Source organism: Hippoglossus hippoglossus, chromosome 21 (assembly GCF_009819705.1).
Source record: "Hippoglossus hippoglossus isolate fHipHip1 chromosome 21, fHipHip1.pri, whole genome shotgun sequence".
Lineage (NCBI taxonomy): Eukaryota > Metazoa > Chordata > Actinopteri > Pleuronectiformes > Pleuronectidae > Hippoglossus > Hippoglossus hippoglossus.
This window is the reverse complement of record NC_047171.1, coordinates 19,954,184-19,971,063: the sequence shown is the minus strand read 5'-3', so window position 1 is coordinate 19,971,063 and position 16,880 is coordinate 19,954,184. Positions and strand designations below refer to the sequence as shown.

At 42.1% G+C, this 16,880-nt stretch overlaps 1 protein-coding gene across 4 annotated transcripts in view; it reads left to right on the top strand.

Annotated features, from left to right (window-relative positions):
• The window catches only part of si:dkey-91i10.2 (uncharacterized protein LOC555224 homolog), a 56,827-nt gene that overhangs the window by 21,851 nt on the left and 18,096 nt on the right, over window positions 1-16,880 (top strand). For 3 of the 4 annotated variants that reach the window (XM_034573690.1, XM_034573692.1, XM_034573689.1), the window contains one exon: window positions 13,168-13,315. The gene's annotated coding sequence lies outside the window, so the exon portion shown is untranslated. Of the gene's footprint in view, window positions 1-1,123; window positions 1,145-13,167; window positions 13,316-16,880 lie in introns of those variants that run through there. The other variant, XM_034573691.1, reaches the window with a different exon arrangement.

Sequence of the window (16,880 nt, the reverse complement as noted above, 5' to 3'; positions counted from 1 at the left end):
GGGAATAATTCATGGATCTTGATGAAGAATATCAGACGTGTTTAGGAGACTGATACTATGTGGACTTTGGTGCAGTTTGATTGAATCTAAGGAGACGGTTGGGCCTTAGTGGAGGTTTGCACTCTTGTTGCCTTTTTAGTCTTTAATGTTTCATGTTATAAAGACGATGTGAAGTCTTCAGGGACTGTAAGCTTTTATTGGCAACATTTTAACCCGAGCACAGGTGACGTGTTGGGTCAAAAGGTCATGAAGAAAAGCTTAGAGGAGCTGTGTTTCCTGTGTCGGTTTATATACATTTATACATATATTGTTTACAGCACATCGACATTGGCGATGGCTCTTATTACCAAAAGCTCTTGAATCTCGTTGCCTTTCCAATTATGTCTTGGTCCCTGTCTGGCTCCTCTTTTTCATTTTCTGGACATTCTCCAGCTGTATTCTCACATGGGCTCACTGGGGCATTTTCCGGACATTTGCGTTCTCGCGTACAGCCCCTCTGGAAAATGTCTGTGTGGTGTAGTGCCTGTATGAAAGTGAGGGGAGACTCGTCTAGTCATCTGTCAGAGGTCTCTCATGAGAAGAGGCTCTTCAGTTTGCAGGAACATCGGAGCATCAATGAAACATGTTCCTCCTTTGTTCAAATAAAGCAGCTGAACAAAACAGCAGAATGTCTTTATTCTTAAAGGAGAGGTGCTCCAATGGCATACCTGAATGATTTCTCACTTTTCCTCTCTCTCACCCTATTTCTCTTTTCTACCTCCACTCTCAACCTTTCTCTTTCTCCCTCTCTCCCTTCATTCCTGGTTATGAGAGTGACTCAGGTAGCCATCTGCTGCCTAGCAAATCCTCTCCTGCCTTATTAGCCTCCTTTTGTTTATTAACGCCACTCTTAGGATGGCACTGATACCTTTATCTACCTCGTCTATCTCTTTCTCTGCTTATCCCTCTATCCAATCACCCAAAACTCCTCCTCCTCCTCCTCCTCCTCCTCCTCCTTCTCTTCCTCCTCTGCCCTGTCAGGCCTTTACCGTCTATTTTGCTTGCACTATACCTCACACCTGCGGCTGAATTCATCTCTGCAAGAGTTGCCTCCCTTCATTTCACCTCTTCCTTTTTCTCCCAGGAGACAGATTGTAGGAATGAGGTCAGACACTGTGCGTGTGTGTGCATGTGTGTGCGTGTGTGTGCGTGTGTGTGCGTGTGTGTGTGTGTGAGCATATGGATATAAATGTGAGCAGACTGTTGATTGTTGATGTAGGTGTTGCTGAGGTCATTATGATCCCCTGCAGAAATGACAACAGACACAGGAAAACACCCCAGGGATATGTGTGTGTGTGTGTCTGTGTGTGTGTGTATGTTACACACAGACTTCCGTTGAACCCGACTACTGCCTTATTGCATGTTTGTGGCAACTGTATCTGCCTCGATAGTTGTTGTTGTTTGTGTGTTTTTGCTCTACACTGTAACGTTGGCACAAACACTGGATGTAATTAGAGCTGGATACACAGCAGCGTGCACAGACTCAACAGTTTGGTCTGTTTTGGCTGACGTCTTTTCCTGGCTCATATTGTTTTCATGGGAAATGTGAGAAGAGGGAAATTAAACTGTGGTCTTTTTATAGAGCTGTGGTCTATAAACAGGCAATTGTGTGTCGACACAAGGCCAAAAGAAGACGAAAGTCAATATACATGTACCTTTACAATTTCAAACAAGTGCTTTTCATTTTATTGTACATAAATAGGGACGGGTTGATGACCGGTTGTAGTGTCCATGGGGCATTTTCATATATTTATTCTAACAAAGAAACACAGAGAAGACACTTCCAGGCACTACAATCTGGATGGAGGAGACATATTCTGCTGATATTCAGGTTCATCATTTTAACTAGTGTTATTACTTGAAGAGGTTCACATCCTCTAATGTTGACAAAACACATGACTTTTTTCACACTGTCTTCTGCTGCAGCTTCTCTTCAATTAACCAAAATGTATTGAAACCGACATTTATAACCTCTAACCGACTTCATCTTGCTCATGTAGGTTAATTTGGTTCATACTTTGCCCAATGCATGCATTCAAAAACTCTGTGCCGGATTACCCTGCCACATGTCCTCCCTCCTCACTCCCCCGCAGACCTGCGCTCACTGTACACCCTAACAATAAACAACAACATTAATCAGAAGTTATTAGGACATGGACCGTCACAGCCAGGACATCAGGGCTAAAGTGACCAGAACGATCCGGATTCATGATCCGACACCATCGATTAATATCTAAATAAATGTGTGAAGAGCAACAGAGACGAAGACACACACACACACACACACACTCCTGCAGACAGGAGAGAAGATTATGATGCAACGCTGTCTTTTAACTTCATTATTGCAAAAGAGTCGACACTCTGTTTATCCATGGACACATTAATATGAATTCAGCAGATTATTATAAAGATCAGTTCTACGTGTGCATAAAAACCTAAGAAGTTAACTCTCACTCCCATTTTGCATTTCGTTCAAAACATCCAATTACAGGGCATAATATTTGGCAAGGCTTCTCACAAATTATGATTATACTTCGTATAAATCTGCTAAAACATTTTAGCTGAATCTGGTTCAGTTTTAGATTCATTTTAGATCCACAGTTCCATTTCTACAGCTCAGATACTTCTTCATCTTCGTTGCAACATTGGCCGATGCCCTTAGGTATTGTAGTATTTATAGTATGTAGTATATCTCAGAGAGGATTTGTAAGAATGAAGCTTGATGGCCATAACATAAACCTCTTCTATTGGTAAGTTATCCAGGAGAATCCTGTGTGTCTATTTCAAAGAACACATTGAAGAAAATGCAACAAGAGGACGAATGACTGGTTCATGTAAAAAATGGAAGGATAAAAACAACAGTGAGAGTTTTGTGGAGCCTCTGTTGTTGTAAAGTCTTGTTTGCGGCCTGCTGTGAATCCGAGAGCAGTTTCAAAGCCTTCTGAGACAAAGAATATGGAGGATGTTCTTTTGATTTGAAACTGTGCATTAGAGCGCTCAGCCTCAGGCGAATGGCCTTTTCCTGAAAAACACGAACTCGTTATTTCTCTGTGTCTCTTAAATTCCAGGAGTGTGCGTTAGCTTTTCTCCCCGTATTACACAAAGCTAAATTACTCAGTGTTCCTTCTATATGTTTGTCTTTATATCTCTCCTTCTGTCTGCTTTTATCTGGAATGAGACTCATTCCGTCATTCGTCATGTAAATAGAGGGAAAGATAAGTGTGTGTGTGTGTGTGTGTGTGTGTGTGTGTGTGTGTGTGTGTGTGTGTGTGTGTGTGTGTGTGTGTGTGTGTGTGTGTGTGTGTGTGTGTGTGTGTGTGTGTGTGTGTGTGTGTGTTTGTGGAGCCTTTATCTACCTGTCGCTATGAATGCTCGCTCTGTGTAGCCGTGGTTATGGATCCATATCCCTCCATCAGTCGATAGGAGAGGCAGGCTGTGGTGTGACAGAAAGCCACTCTGCTGATTGGGTGAAAAACACACTCACACACAGTTATTGAGATTATTCCTATTTCTGTCGTGGCTTGTTTTCCTCTGTGATCACTTGGTAATTACACGGGTTGTTGATTCATCAATTAAACATGAACAACTGACATCCAGACGTCGATTACGTCTAATATTGACCAGAAATTGTAAGTGTGTTTGTGTGTGTGCAAAGCCGTTTTTGTATTAATCATTGTTTTGTGTTAACACAAAACCTAAATGGTGGTTTAAATACTAAAAGCAATAGTGCAATGATCATTTTTGTTATTAATTAGTTATCAGTCACGATCAGTGCTTTGTTTAATCTCTTGGTTTGTAGAGTGTCTTGAATTTGCCTGTTTTGTTTAAACAACAGTACAAAAACTAAAGATATTAGAGCCTGTACGATTTCTCGATGTGCTCATCAAAATCAACAGAAAACATGTTAATTTAGGTTTAATTTCTTAATTCAAGTTCTATACATTTGTTTATATTTTTGTAGTTATTTATAATAAAGTTTATGGTTAAACTGTAAAATATCAAGCCTTGATTACATTTCTTTATCGATAAGGTTTGGTAATGACACCTTAGGAATCATTGACAATTCTTTTATGTACATTGGCTAATATTGGAAATGTTTTACTCTTAAATTGGCATCGGCCCCAAAGTCCATGTTAGTCCGGCTGTAGAAGAAACTCCGTCTAACATTTTATAAAACAAACCTGAAGATTCTGCTCTTTCTTGTCTTTTGAAATATGACATAAAGGATTATTTCAAACACTCCACGTTGGAAAAAGGAGCTAAAGACCAAACATACAGCAAACAATTAATCCAATAAACCTGATGACGATTACATTTGAAATTACAACCTGATCAAAAACAATAACTCTCAGAGGAGCATCAGACCCGCGTTGTGTCACTTCAAAGCGTCTGTCACTTTATCTCCATTACGAGGCCTCTTTTCATACGATAGCTGCGGTCTTCATTTGCATGAATTGGCTCCTTTTGAACTGTCGCTCCTCGGCGGAGACGACTCCCTCTTTTGTCCTCGTTGAATATGTGCAGATCTGCTCATGGAAAAGCCTCATGCAAAGGCAGAAGCTGGGTGTTTGCTCCCAAGTCATCAGCTGCCTGTGTAATTCATCTGCAACATGTCCACCTCCCGGCACATGAAATATGAATGAGATCCACAGAGAAGGAAACAACAGAGCAGGTGGATTTGTAGGTGGACTGTATAAAGTGACTGTTGTTTTGAACCGCATGTAAAGCAGTTAACTTCACAGTGGAGAGCTATGACGACGTGACACAGTTGCACTCAACCGTCTTTGAGTATTCTCTCAGTTTTTATTAAATAGAATTGCGTAAAAACAACTGTGAATGCAATCGTCTCCTGTTTGATAACCAGACAAGTTATAGATGATTTGTCTATAAACATACATCACGGCCATTAACGCCTCACTTACACCAAGTATAGACCATAGACTGTATATATAAACATGGACAACGTGACTGATGGTTTTGTCAGCTGAGACTAACTCAGGATTTATCGAGTGTGTGTTTTGTATATTTTCTTCGTTCCAATAATGTCTATGTTATAGACCCAGATTTAGCTAGTTTGCAAATAAGGATTCCAATACACAGAGGAAGCAAGACAAGGACCAAACAACTGAGGTTAGAGGACTGATCTTAAGATTTGAATACCAATCCAACAATTCCCTAAAAACCCAACATGTGAATATTTCAGGGTGAGCTTATCTCTGAGTTCGAGATAGGATACCCGGCCCGAGCCCTTCAGGATCCATAAGAACCCAATGAGTCCAAATGATGGTCAAGTTTGGCTGGAGTATGTACTTGTCTTTTAACACAACACATTCTTGTAATTGAGGAAAATAGGCCCAGTTCTTGTTCCGACACAAAAAAACAGATGCCTGTTGGATTCGGGTCAGACTTGTCTAATTTTCTCTCGGCTCCGTTTGGTTTGGGCAGAAAGTTGCACAAGCGGAACTCTACTTCAGCAAGTGTCTAAAAATTGCAGGGGGGCCGTGTTAGAGGCCTGCTGTTTCATGTACAAGAGAAACTGAAACATGATCCAGGAAATTCAGTTGACGCCTGAATTTATTTTCTAAGGATGCTTCAACAAAAAGAGAATTTTATTTTTAACTCGTCCTTTTTCGAAATCGGTTTCAGATCCCTGCAGAGTCGAGCCCTCGGCTGCTGTAGTAAAGCGTCTCTACTGTACAACTCTATTCACCCCCGGAGACTCCATAGTCCATACACGTACACAGTCATTCTGTCTAATTAACTGCACTCTTCAACACTTTGATCCTGCTCGTGCTCAGTGTCTCGCAGCCCCCCCGCCCACTCCCGCACCTCCCCTCCCTCTGATGAGCCTGCTAGTGAAGGTGTTGCTGACAGTGCCCCCGGGTGGTGCCTCATTAACCCACATTTCAGTGGCTGATGGGAAACAACGATGGTGTGTGCGTGCGCGTGTGCGTGTGCGTGTGCGTGTGTGCGTGTGTGTGTGTGTGTGTGTGTGTGTGTGTGTGTGTGTGTGTGTGTGTGTGTGTGTGTGTGTGTGTGTGTGTGTGTGTGTGTGTGTGTGTGGAGAGGGGGAAAATGGAAAAAATGCCTTTGAGAAAACTCCTCGGCATCTGTTGAAGCTGGAAGATGTTTTTTTCCATTTAACGACCTCTTATCCAAATCGGATGCTCTATTCATTTATGGGTGGAAGTTGCACTTAAAAAGGTAAAAGCATCAATTCTGAACTCATGAATTTGAGCTTCGTAAAGTGTAGAAACGCTGTAGGAGGCATTAACATGTTTCATTTAAATATAGTTGGTGTGTGTTTGTTTCTACCTTGATCCTCTCTTTTTGTTTCTATTCTAACCTGTCATTCATTACCTGACATAGCTGGAAGCAGGTTGTGTTGGCCTCTGTGTGTGTGTGTGTGTGTGTGTGTGTGTGTGTGTGTGCGTGTGTGCGTGTGTGTGTGTGTGTGTGTGTATTGACTAAACTTGTCGGGAATATTACTTTGGAGGGTATCTCCAAATGATTTACTTTTGAAGCTGATTGGTTAAAGGTTCAATGTCAAGAAAAATATATTCGGAAAAACAATATATTGTGCTGCAATCTGTTTCATTCTAAAGGTAAAATGTGTTTTTCGAGGTTTCTCTGCATCCTATAGAACTATTTAAACACTAAGAGCAATGCACCATGTGTTCTACAACACCCATGATGCAGCTGCTCAGCCAACAGTTCATTTGAGATCTGAGTTTAGCTGGTGGCAACTCATGTGGCTTCTGCTGATGAGCTCATTTCTAATCAACTCCAGTTTTTCTTTTTCACCAACCTGTCGTCTTCAGCCCGAACTCCTGGCTCGAGGCGGTTTATTCTCACAGCTCCCTCTGCAGCAGTGCTCCCTGTGAACAGATGTTCATGTGCAAAACGAGTTCCCCTTGAAATGAAAGACACACGTTTTCTTCGTGTTTCCTCACATCCACTTATTCGATTTGAGCTTGATCGTTGTGAAAAATCTTGGTTTGCTGCTCTTGGTGACCATCATATACATCGTTGAAGAACGTTTACCTTTATGTAGAAGCTCCTGATCTTTAAAAAACTGATTCAGATCTCAAAGCCGACCCACTCGTCTACTCCTTATCCTCATCCCTCCTTCCCTGCTTAGCCCTACCCCTCATCCCTTTTTAGAGTTTTTCAAACATTTTATACGTTTATCCAAGTGACAGTGAAGACAGACAGGTTTTTGTGCTGAATCATCCAGGTGACAAGGAATCAAACCTTGAGCTCACTGCTCAGGGCATTTACATCCGTCTGGTCTGCATCCTATAACCACTGCGGTATCTGGTCACTCCCCTCCTCACCTCCTTAATCTTATCTCAGCCATTTAGTAAACTAATCCTTCTAGAAGCAGTTAATGTGCAGCCTCCACTGATCCTCTGCTGCTCTAACCTCTCCGCCCTCCTCCGTCCATCCTTCTCCTGACGGGAGATGAAGAGGCACTCCACTTCATTAGGATCCTAGTCTCTTGTTACCTGTTTGGACCCTGTGCAAGTGCAACCCTCTCCTTCCCTGTGTGTGCTTCTGCAGCAGAGTCTCACAACAAGCCGAAGATGTCAGAAACCCTGCTCATATGCAGGAATCTATAATGATAATGGAGTCAGGTCTGCTTGTGTAAGACGCTGCAGATAAACATCTCGATCAATAGACTTGACACGGAGCCCAGATTGAGCCCTGAGGAAGTACAAAGACTTTCACAGACATAAGGATGCAAACTGCTGGATTAGCAGATGACTGACGCACAGAGAGACAGACAAACACGACTGTTCTAGCAGCAAGCAGGCAAAGATTTGGATGCATTGAATATATTTTTTGTCCAACATGTAGGAAGTCAGGGGAGAGGCCGTTGAATATCTTTCCACCCTGCATGGGAGTTTTGTTTGTGAGGAGAGTCACAGATCACATATCGAGGAGGCAATTCTCAAAAATCAATTGTAACAACCCCACTGATTTGTCTAAATATGTCAGAGTACACTGCGTCTGTGCTATTTGCAGTCTCTGAAGCTCTTCTGGTATCTGTGTGTTTTGCCATATTTTGCCAAAACTACTACGAGTCCCAAAGTGCTGCAGAGAGGCAGCGGAAATGTGGATTTTGCTGCTTGTGGTCTGTGAAGTGTCTCTGATCCAAATAAGACAACTTGATTTAAGCTGACAGACTCCACAGGAGCAAACAAACTGTTTCTCTACTTCGCCAGGGATAAATGTTCAAACTCAGTCGAGTGCATATCTTTCTCACTAGTGATGAGACCTTTTACAGACGGCAGACACCAAATTTCCTGTTGCAAATCCAACAAGAGCGGCAGTCGGAGAGCACATACCTCCGCCAAGGCAAACAGATGAAGCCACATTTAAATTTGCTAGATCTGGATTTTTGTTTAGATCTGCACCTAACTGCACACATCAGTCCCCTAAATATGCCAGATTCAAGATCATTAAATCAACGAAAATGTCAAAAAACGCCCTATCTCACAATAGAACGTTAAAAAACATCCTGGATCTGCCCCCTGATACAGAGCCGCACCAACATTTAAGGGTGTCTTCCTTGACCCAAACCAGTAGTTTTTACGTAATCTTGCAACAAACAAATACTCCAAAACATGTCAGAGTATCAGCTAAATGTTATGCAAATGGAGCCTTGTGATATTTGAATACAGGCAGTGATAGCACAGGCTGCATTTTGTATTTGCAGTTAACTTTGACTTCCTGTGTCCTGAGCTGTTTGCTCTTACTTCACCTGAATGCCTCACGTTTACACCCTCTGCTCCCACGGCCTCACTGTAAGTCACTGTTGTTGCAGGAGCTCGTTACTGAGGTTCCAGGGGCTCGTAAAAACAGAAACCAGTCGGCTGTAGTTTAGTGTCCACTGGTGGCTGGCGACCTCAGACTCGTAAAAGGGAAATATCTCAGCAGCCGGTGATGTTCTAGCCGTGTTTGAGTCCTGACTGCACGCCAGCACGCAGCGTGAGGACAGCAGTCTGCCATCTTCTGCCACACGCTGAGTGGCAAACGCAGCGTGTGTGTGCTCTCAAGCACATGCCCACTCCCTCATGTTTAGGATTCTTTTCATTTGACTTGACTTCAAATACAGTAAAACAAATCTAATAGGTTTTTGCACGGGGTTTTATGTATTAATATATTAATTTACTTTTCCTCTGTGCAACAGCTTTGCACTGCCTGATTCAGTGGTTCACCTGACTATCTCCGCCAAGGAGGTTCTGATTTCACCCCTGTTGGTTGGTTTGTTTGTTTTTTGTTTGTTTTTCTGCACGATTACGCAAAAACTGCTGAATTAATTTCCATGAAACTTGGTGGAAGGATGGGACATGGGTCAGGAAAGTGGGTTACATTTTGGTGCCGATCCAGACTCTGTGGCAGATCCAGAATTAGTTTTTTGTCATTTTCTTTAACATTTTGAGACGTCTTTTGACATCTTCACTAATTTTCCCAGGGAATCATTCATGGATCTTCAGGGAACTGATATCTATTTAGTGTGGATCCAAATATAAATCTGGATGTAGTGGATTTAAATGTGCTCTCATAGATCTCAGAGATCATGCGAAATCAGTAGAGGATCAATCACCAAACAAACTTGGATTGGCCAGAATTCCAGGGACTGTTGGGCCATGGCGGAGGAACTGAGGCCGTTCTAGTGAAAAATGAAGTGTAGAAAAAAAAAGAAAACAACAATCTCTAGAAGTTGACTCCTTTACTACCACACAGCACCCAGTCATGACTGAGCGAAACTGTGTCTGTCCACAATTAAACATGCATGTTCAGATTTAGCCATTCAGGAGATGATTTATCATGACTTCAGGTGCGTGTGGCTACAGGACCAACACAGAGATAAAAAAACACATGCAGAGTTATTTGACTTGATGTGTGTTGATGTCGTCTCAGTTCGTCAGACTCTGTGCACAGTGTCCTCTCCAGTTGTGGCCTCACAGTCAGTGAGATCTGTCACACTCCTGTTGTTTCTTCCAGCTGTGCTAACATTAGCTTGTCTTTCATTCACACAGAGCAGTGGACAGACCTCCGACTAGCGATGAGAGCTTTTACAGAATTTCCTGTTGCAAATCCAAATATTTGTTTTCTGCAAGTGAATTAATGACATATATTTTCATATATACATATTATCATCAAGTTTAATTTACACTAAGTTACAAGGTCAGGCAAAGCAGACTTGTAATATATCATCTTGATAAAACCTTCACTGTTTAGATTTTGTTCCTCTGGTTATTGAAGCCTGTGCAGTTTGTGACGTTGAGGCATTTTAAGAAAACTATTGGAGTGACTATTAGAAAAACCCAGAACAGCACAATGCTTTTTCTGCATATATATTATATATAGATAGGTGGTTGTTCCCTGCGCTGCACAACAAAGAGACAGAGGGTGTCGGCCCCTCTTCTGATTTGATGATTCAAACTTGTGACTGCAGCTTTTAAGACACCACACCAATGAAAAACGACACAAAAGTTTAAATCTTTATATAAATAACACTATATGGTGGCTCTGGCTCAGGAGGTCGACCACTAAACAGAAGGCCCTGGTTCGATTCCCGGCTCATCCAGTCTGTAAAGTGTCCTTTGGCAAAGTACTGAACCCTGGACAGCTGTGTCTACAGTGTGTGATGGAACAAGAAGGTGTGAATGTGTGCATGAACGGGTGCATGTGGCTTGTACTGAAAAGCACTTCAAATATAAAAATCTGTCCATTTAGTATCCTCACTTTTTTCATTTCTTTTAACATCTGGTTTGGGCCAATAAATAGTATTTATATTGAATATGATACTTGGACGATTGACTGCAAAACAACAGTTGACCAACATGCAGTTGTCAGGGACGTCAGTTATTTCACACACGTGTTTTCAAGTTCATCAGTACAGATAGAAATACTCTTATTGTAAGCTGTCTTAATATGCTGTTTTAGTGGTGCGTATTTTCACAGCTGGATCCTGTTGTTTTTGGTCGCTGTAATAATCCTGTTTTCACTGGAGGATAAAAACGTTTGTGGAGTGACTCTCGTGACGGAATGAAGAATAATTTTTACCTCTTTTAATATATCTGTGTATATCTCATGCACACACACGCACACGCACACACACACAAACCACAGCTGCACCAGAAGGAGGTGTGAGTCTGCATGTCTGTAAGGAACAGAGCAAGTGTCAAAAACCACATTATAATCACTGCATATGGTTTAAAAGGCAATCAGTCTGCAACACACACACTCACACTATATCTCTCACAGACACACACTCACACACTCTCTTACACTCCTGTATAGTTTAAGAAGTTGTGAGTTGGTTAAGAGGAGCGGGTGGATGAAACGGAACAGAGCGGCGGGGAGCCGACTCAGTGATTTAAACGCTCTCTGGATAAAAAGAGGGAAAAATAAAATAAATAAATGGGTCACTTCAGTCAGCACTGATGGCCAGTTTCTCATTCCCTCTGTGAAAAGCCAATCAGTTCCAGTGGGATAGTCAGTGAGGTTACTCTGCAGGCGAGAGGAGGCCGTGGAAGAAAGAGTCTCAGTGTGAAAATAGAGAACTGAGCTTAAAATCGGTTTTAATTCAACAGATTTAGGGACAACAACAAAAGCGCGGCTTGAAATGACGGAGGGAGGGAGGGATCCTCTCGTCTTTTGTCAGTCATGCAGCTCTCCTGGGTCGCAGGGCTTCATCTCTCAGTGACAGCCACTTGTCAAAGCTTTGGGAGGATGCAGCCACAGCAATCTCCATCCCAGCATCCCACTGGGGGGGGGGGGCTGCTGACGTCAGGAATCACGTGACCTCGGCTTTGAATGACAACATTTGGTTGCTGTTTCTCATCGTGTGGCTGGAAGATGTTGAGGCGGAGGATGCAGACGAGGAGGAGGGGGGGGGTTCTTTATGTTGTTGTTTTCTGTGTGAGCTGATTATCTGCTGCTGCTGCGGAGCGGAGAGTTTCCCTGTGTGAGCTGCGTCTCTGAGCGCTTGTTCTCATGCACAGTTGAGTCTTTTGTTTCAGCCCTGTTGGCCTACATTACATTACATTACATTCATGTCTGCTGTGTAGATATGTGTGGAATTTGTGTCATTTATCCTTTATTGTTTTATTCTCTGTTTGATTGCCTGGAAAGATTTAAAGTCTACATTTTAAAACGCAGCTTATGGTTGAGTGTATGGTCTTGGGGTCAGTGTATCCAGAGTGTGTATCTTACTTTGAAAAGTTTGAAGGAAAATATTTGTCCTTTATGAATTTACTGCAGCAGCTCTTTGTTGATATTGTTGTTCAAGATATACATTTTTTGGTTGTTTAACCATTTATTTGGCAGAGATCAATATTCATTTTCTTTTCTTATTTGTATAGCATAATGTACAGCAAAGAACAGTGATATATTTATTTGATTTAATTTGATTTGAATTTTTAATTAATGCATTTTTACATTGTGAATGTATCATTGTTTTATTGGTTATTTGACTCGACAATTTTTTTTAATTTAATTTGGCATTTATTCAACATTGATAATGTTTAATTTGATTTATCTTGAATTTATATTTTATTTTTGTTTCAAATTAACAAGGACAAACGATTCATTTACACAGTTTACATAGTTTTCAACAGTTATTACGCTCCAGGGCTCCACCGGTATTTTTTAATTTCTTACTTAAATCTGTTGATGAAACATCATGTTTGGGTTTTTTAATGGAAATCTATGTCTTTGCTTGGAAATATAACAAACAACATTGATTCTCAGGCTGTTTTCCAGGAACTCAAGTAACCTACGACTGATTCTACACACACACTCACTCACACACACATATTGTGTACAAACTCTTGGCTTGATGTATGTGTAATCTCTTACGCTCTCCTGACAGAGAAACACTAATTATGTAATTGACTCAGCGGCTAATTCAATCTGTGAAAGGAGGACACGGTTTGTTTTACAGTATCAGAATACATCTGCTATTCAAGCCTCAAGTCTCTGTTTCTCTCTGTCTGAAGCAGAGTATTTAAAAAAATCCTCTTCAGTGTCAGTGTTTATTATGGTGTTTTAAAAATGCCCCTCATTGATTGATGTGCTTTTTTTCTTCTGTTTCTCTCTCTGTGCTCGTAGCTCCGGGCCTCGTCTGTCTGGCTCAGTGGAAGCTCGAGACAGTTCGCCGTGCCGAGGGGAGACGGAGAGGAGGAAGCCTAGCACTTTGGGATCCGAGCCAATGACCTGTAGGAAGAGAGAGGCAGAGTGAAGGCTTGATTAAAATGGGGTAAGTTTAGAAGATCAGACGGCACCATGCCAGCAGCTGCAGGAACTTCTGGCTGCAACAGGAGAAGTCGTTCCAAAACTTGATCCCTGCAACGCGATGCTCAGAGAGGAGGCGAGCTGAGCCGAGAGCAAAATACAGATACTGACTCACGTACGACTTACATGTGTGCACACAGGTAGAAAGACACAGTTACAGGATGCACGCACAGGTTGAGTCATCCCAACAACAGAACCACAAACTCAAATATCAGAATCATAATTTTTATAATTTGCCTTAAAGTGTCTCCACATAGACGTCAATAAAGATGGATGACACGACAGCCCCCCAGGTGAAGCCACATCATCTTGATCGCCCTCTGGTGGCAGCGTGTAGTACAGGTCATAAACCCAGCATCCAATCCAAAATATTTTAGCTTCATTTTTGTGCAACAATAGGAAGTGGAGATGCTTCCTCCATCTTTATTTATAATCGTGTACGCCACTGATTCTAGACTGTAAACTGTAAATAAAGATGGACCACGCGTCTCCACTTCCTCCAATTCTACAAAAACAATAGCAACATATCTTAGATGTGGGTTCTGCCATCTTGAGTCTGCGCAGTAGTGGTTGTGGTGTGGAGCTGAGGTATCAAGATCTCGCCAACACACGTGCTCAAAATTCGATAAGAACTACCTAAATTGACATAAACCATCTTTTGAATTTATTTGACTGTTTTATTAGTCTGTTTGGCCCATGTCCCATCCACTGACATGGAGGAGGCAGGGTTTATGGCCAAAACTGCAGCCAGTCACCAGCCAGTCACCAGGGGGTGATCCAGATCTTCTGACTTCCCTTTTGGGAGCCGTCATGTCATCCATGTTTATATACAGTCTCTGTTCTAGACCATTTTAGCTCGGGGCCCCTTCAAATGAAGCACATTTGTGACACCTCCACCTCCTATGCATCACAAGTATTGAAGATCTAATCTGAATAGATTTGCTGCCTACAAAATTCTATCATGTTGGTTTAGTTTAGTGAAGTGCTCTTGAATTTCTCTGAGTAAAAACTAAACTGGTCTAATTAGAACTCTAGAATGGGACCAGGGTTAATTCATATGGTTTTAAAGTGACTGACACATAATTATCTGACTCTAAGTGGATTTTGAGCATCACAATCCTGAAATATGCTGCATCACTGCACTAGAATCAGAACAAATTCAAGTTGACATTGATTTAAACTTTGAAGATGTGAATATTACACCTCTGGTACTCTTTAGCTGTTTTTAAAAATGCTGTAAAGCCAGTGGATATTCCCAAAACGATGTGTATTAATCTGCTGCTGCTCTAACAGCCTGCACTCTGCTGGTTTCCACCAGATTTTACAGTCTGGCAGCAGAGATTTGCTCCAGTTCAGTCATAAGAGCATTAGTGAGGTCCAGCTCTGATCAGACCTGTCTCTCAGTTCCAGTTCACCTGACGTGTGTCGAATAGGGTTGAGGTCAGGGCTCCGTGCAGACCAGTCAACTTCTTTCATATCAAGAAAAGGATTTCTTTATGGATCTGACTTTGTGCACGGGGAGATTTGAAGCACAGAAAATTCAAAACAGCAAAAGCAGACGCAGAACAAAAGTACACAAAACCGAGGTGTCCACATACTTTTGGCCATGTGATTTAAACTGTAAAGGCTCAATAATACACAACAGGACTCGTTAAGCTGGAGATTTTGTCAGTGCGTTTAATAATGCACACACTCCGACTATGAATCTCATCACATAAAAGATTCATTTCTTCATTTTGATTCTGCCCTCTTCACGCACTCGGCCGTTATATTTAGAGAAACCAGCCCCTGTGCATGCTGGGACATGCTGGCTGATTTACTGTGCTGCTCGTGGGGGATGAGTTATTCCACAGTCAGCTCCAATGACAGTGAGAGCGGAGAGAGCGGAGAGAGCGCGGACCTCCAGCGAGCCGTTATACTGGCAGTAATTCAAGGGAGAAAGGCAGTTAGAGAGAGAGAGTCACAGGCGTGCTGAGCGGCCTGCTGCTCGCTGTTCAGACACACGCTCACGCTAATTAAAGCCAAACACCACATATCAGCACTTTTCCTCCAATCCAAACTGTGCACACGCATGTATTTGTATCTCCCAGACAGAATAACAGGAAAACCAGCGAGAGAAACCAGCGCCCCGATGTACTGTCACTTTAATGTGCTGCAAACAGAAATAGAAGCAGGTCGAACTGATCATGAAAACAAGAAGCAAGAGAAAAGGCAAATTAACAGCCATTAATTACTCAGGCACGATAATGGTTGTGTGTGCAGGGCTGTCACCTCACAGGAGGAAGGTTCTGGGTTCGAAACCTGAAGGCCAAACAGTGCCTTTCTGTGTGGAGTTTGCATGTTCTCCATGTTTCTCCGGGTATTTTCATTTCCTCCTTCAGTGGAAAAACATGCAGATTATGTTATTTGGAGACTTTAATTCAGAGGTTCTCAATTACTTCTCAGTCAAGGAGCCCTTACAAGATATTATTCCAGGGACCCCCACATTTATGTCCCCTGAAAAAAATTGACACACCCTACTTAGTGATCTGTAAGAACAACACAAGATAAGTCTTAGAAAGATATGAGACATGTATTAAAAATATTTTTACCATATTAATCAATGAATCTGGAAACCTTTAGTGGACCCCGCTAATACGCCATAGACCCCCAGGGCCCCTCGGCTACTGACCTTTTTTCTAATCTTTACCCAAGAGCGTGGTCTTTTAGTTTGAGAGCAGGACTTATCGATTTCACGTTCAGATCAAAACCCTGCGCTCACACTCAAATAGGCCCAGCTTAGATTTGCTCTGCTTGTGCTCAAACTGTGCTCTTTCACTCAGATTTGTTGCTGTTCGGACAGATTACCTGTGCTCCTGCTCCAGATTCAGTCTCAGCTCTTCTTCTGCAACAAAATATCTGAGTGCAAGTGCACCGTTTGACTTCAAGCAGATGTTTGCACAAGCAGGGACTATTTGAGTGCGAGCACAGGGTTTTGAGTGAAAGCATTACAAAATCTGAAAGTGAAATCCTGCTCTCAAACTGAAAGACCACGCATCTGAATAAAGAAGAAGAACAACCCCCATATCAGACCCCTATTTGAGAACATTACTCTAATTTGCTCGTAGGTATTAATATGAGTATGAATGGTTTGTCTTGATATGTTGACCCAATGTCATATGCTGTGACCTGTCCAGGGTGGACCCCGCCTCCCACCTAATGTTTGCTGGGATTGGCTTCAGCTCCCCTGTGACCCTCAAAGGATAAGCGGTGTAGATAATAGATGGATGGAGAGATGGATTATTAATGGTTATAAACTGACCTTAGAGGGTTTTCATGAGCACGGAGATAATAAAAGAAAAAAAGGAGTAAGTGATAAAATCATATAAATCTGTCAACTATCAGATATTTTTCCTCACTGCCCTTTAACCATGTTGTCACTCTTTTCATATTTCATATAAGATGCTGAGGAGGAATGTTGCAACGCTGCTCTGTTCCACTGTTGCTTTTGTAGCCTTGCTAGTGACGTGGCTCTGTGGATGACCCTGACA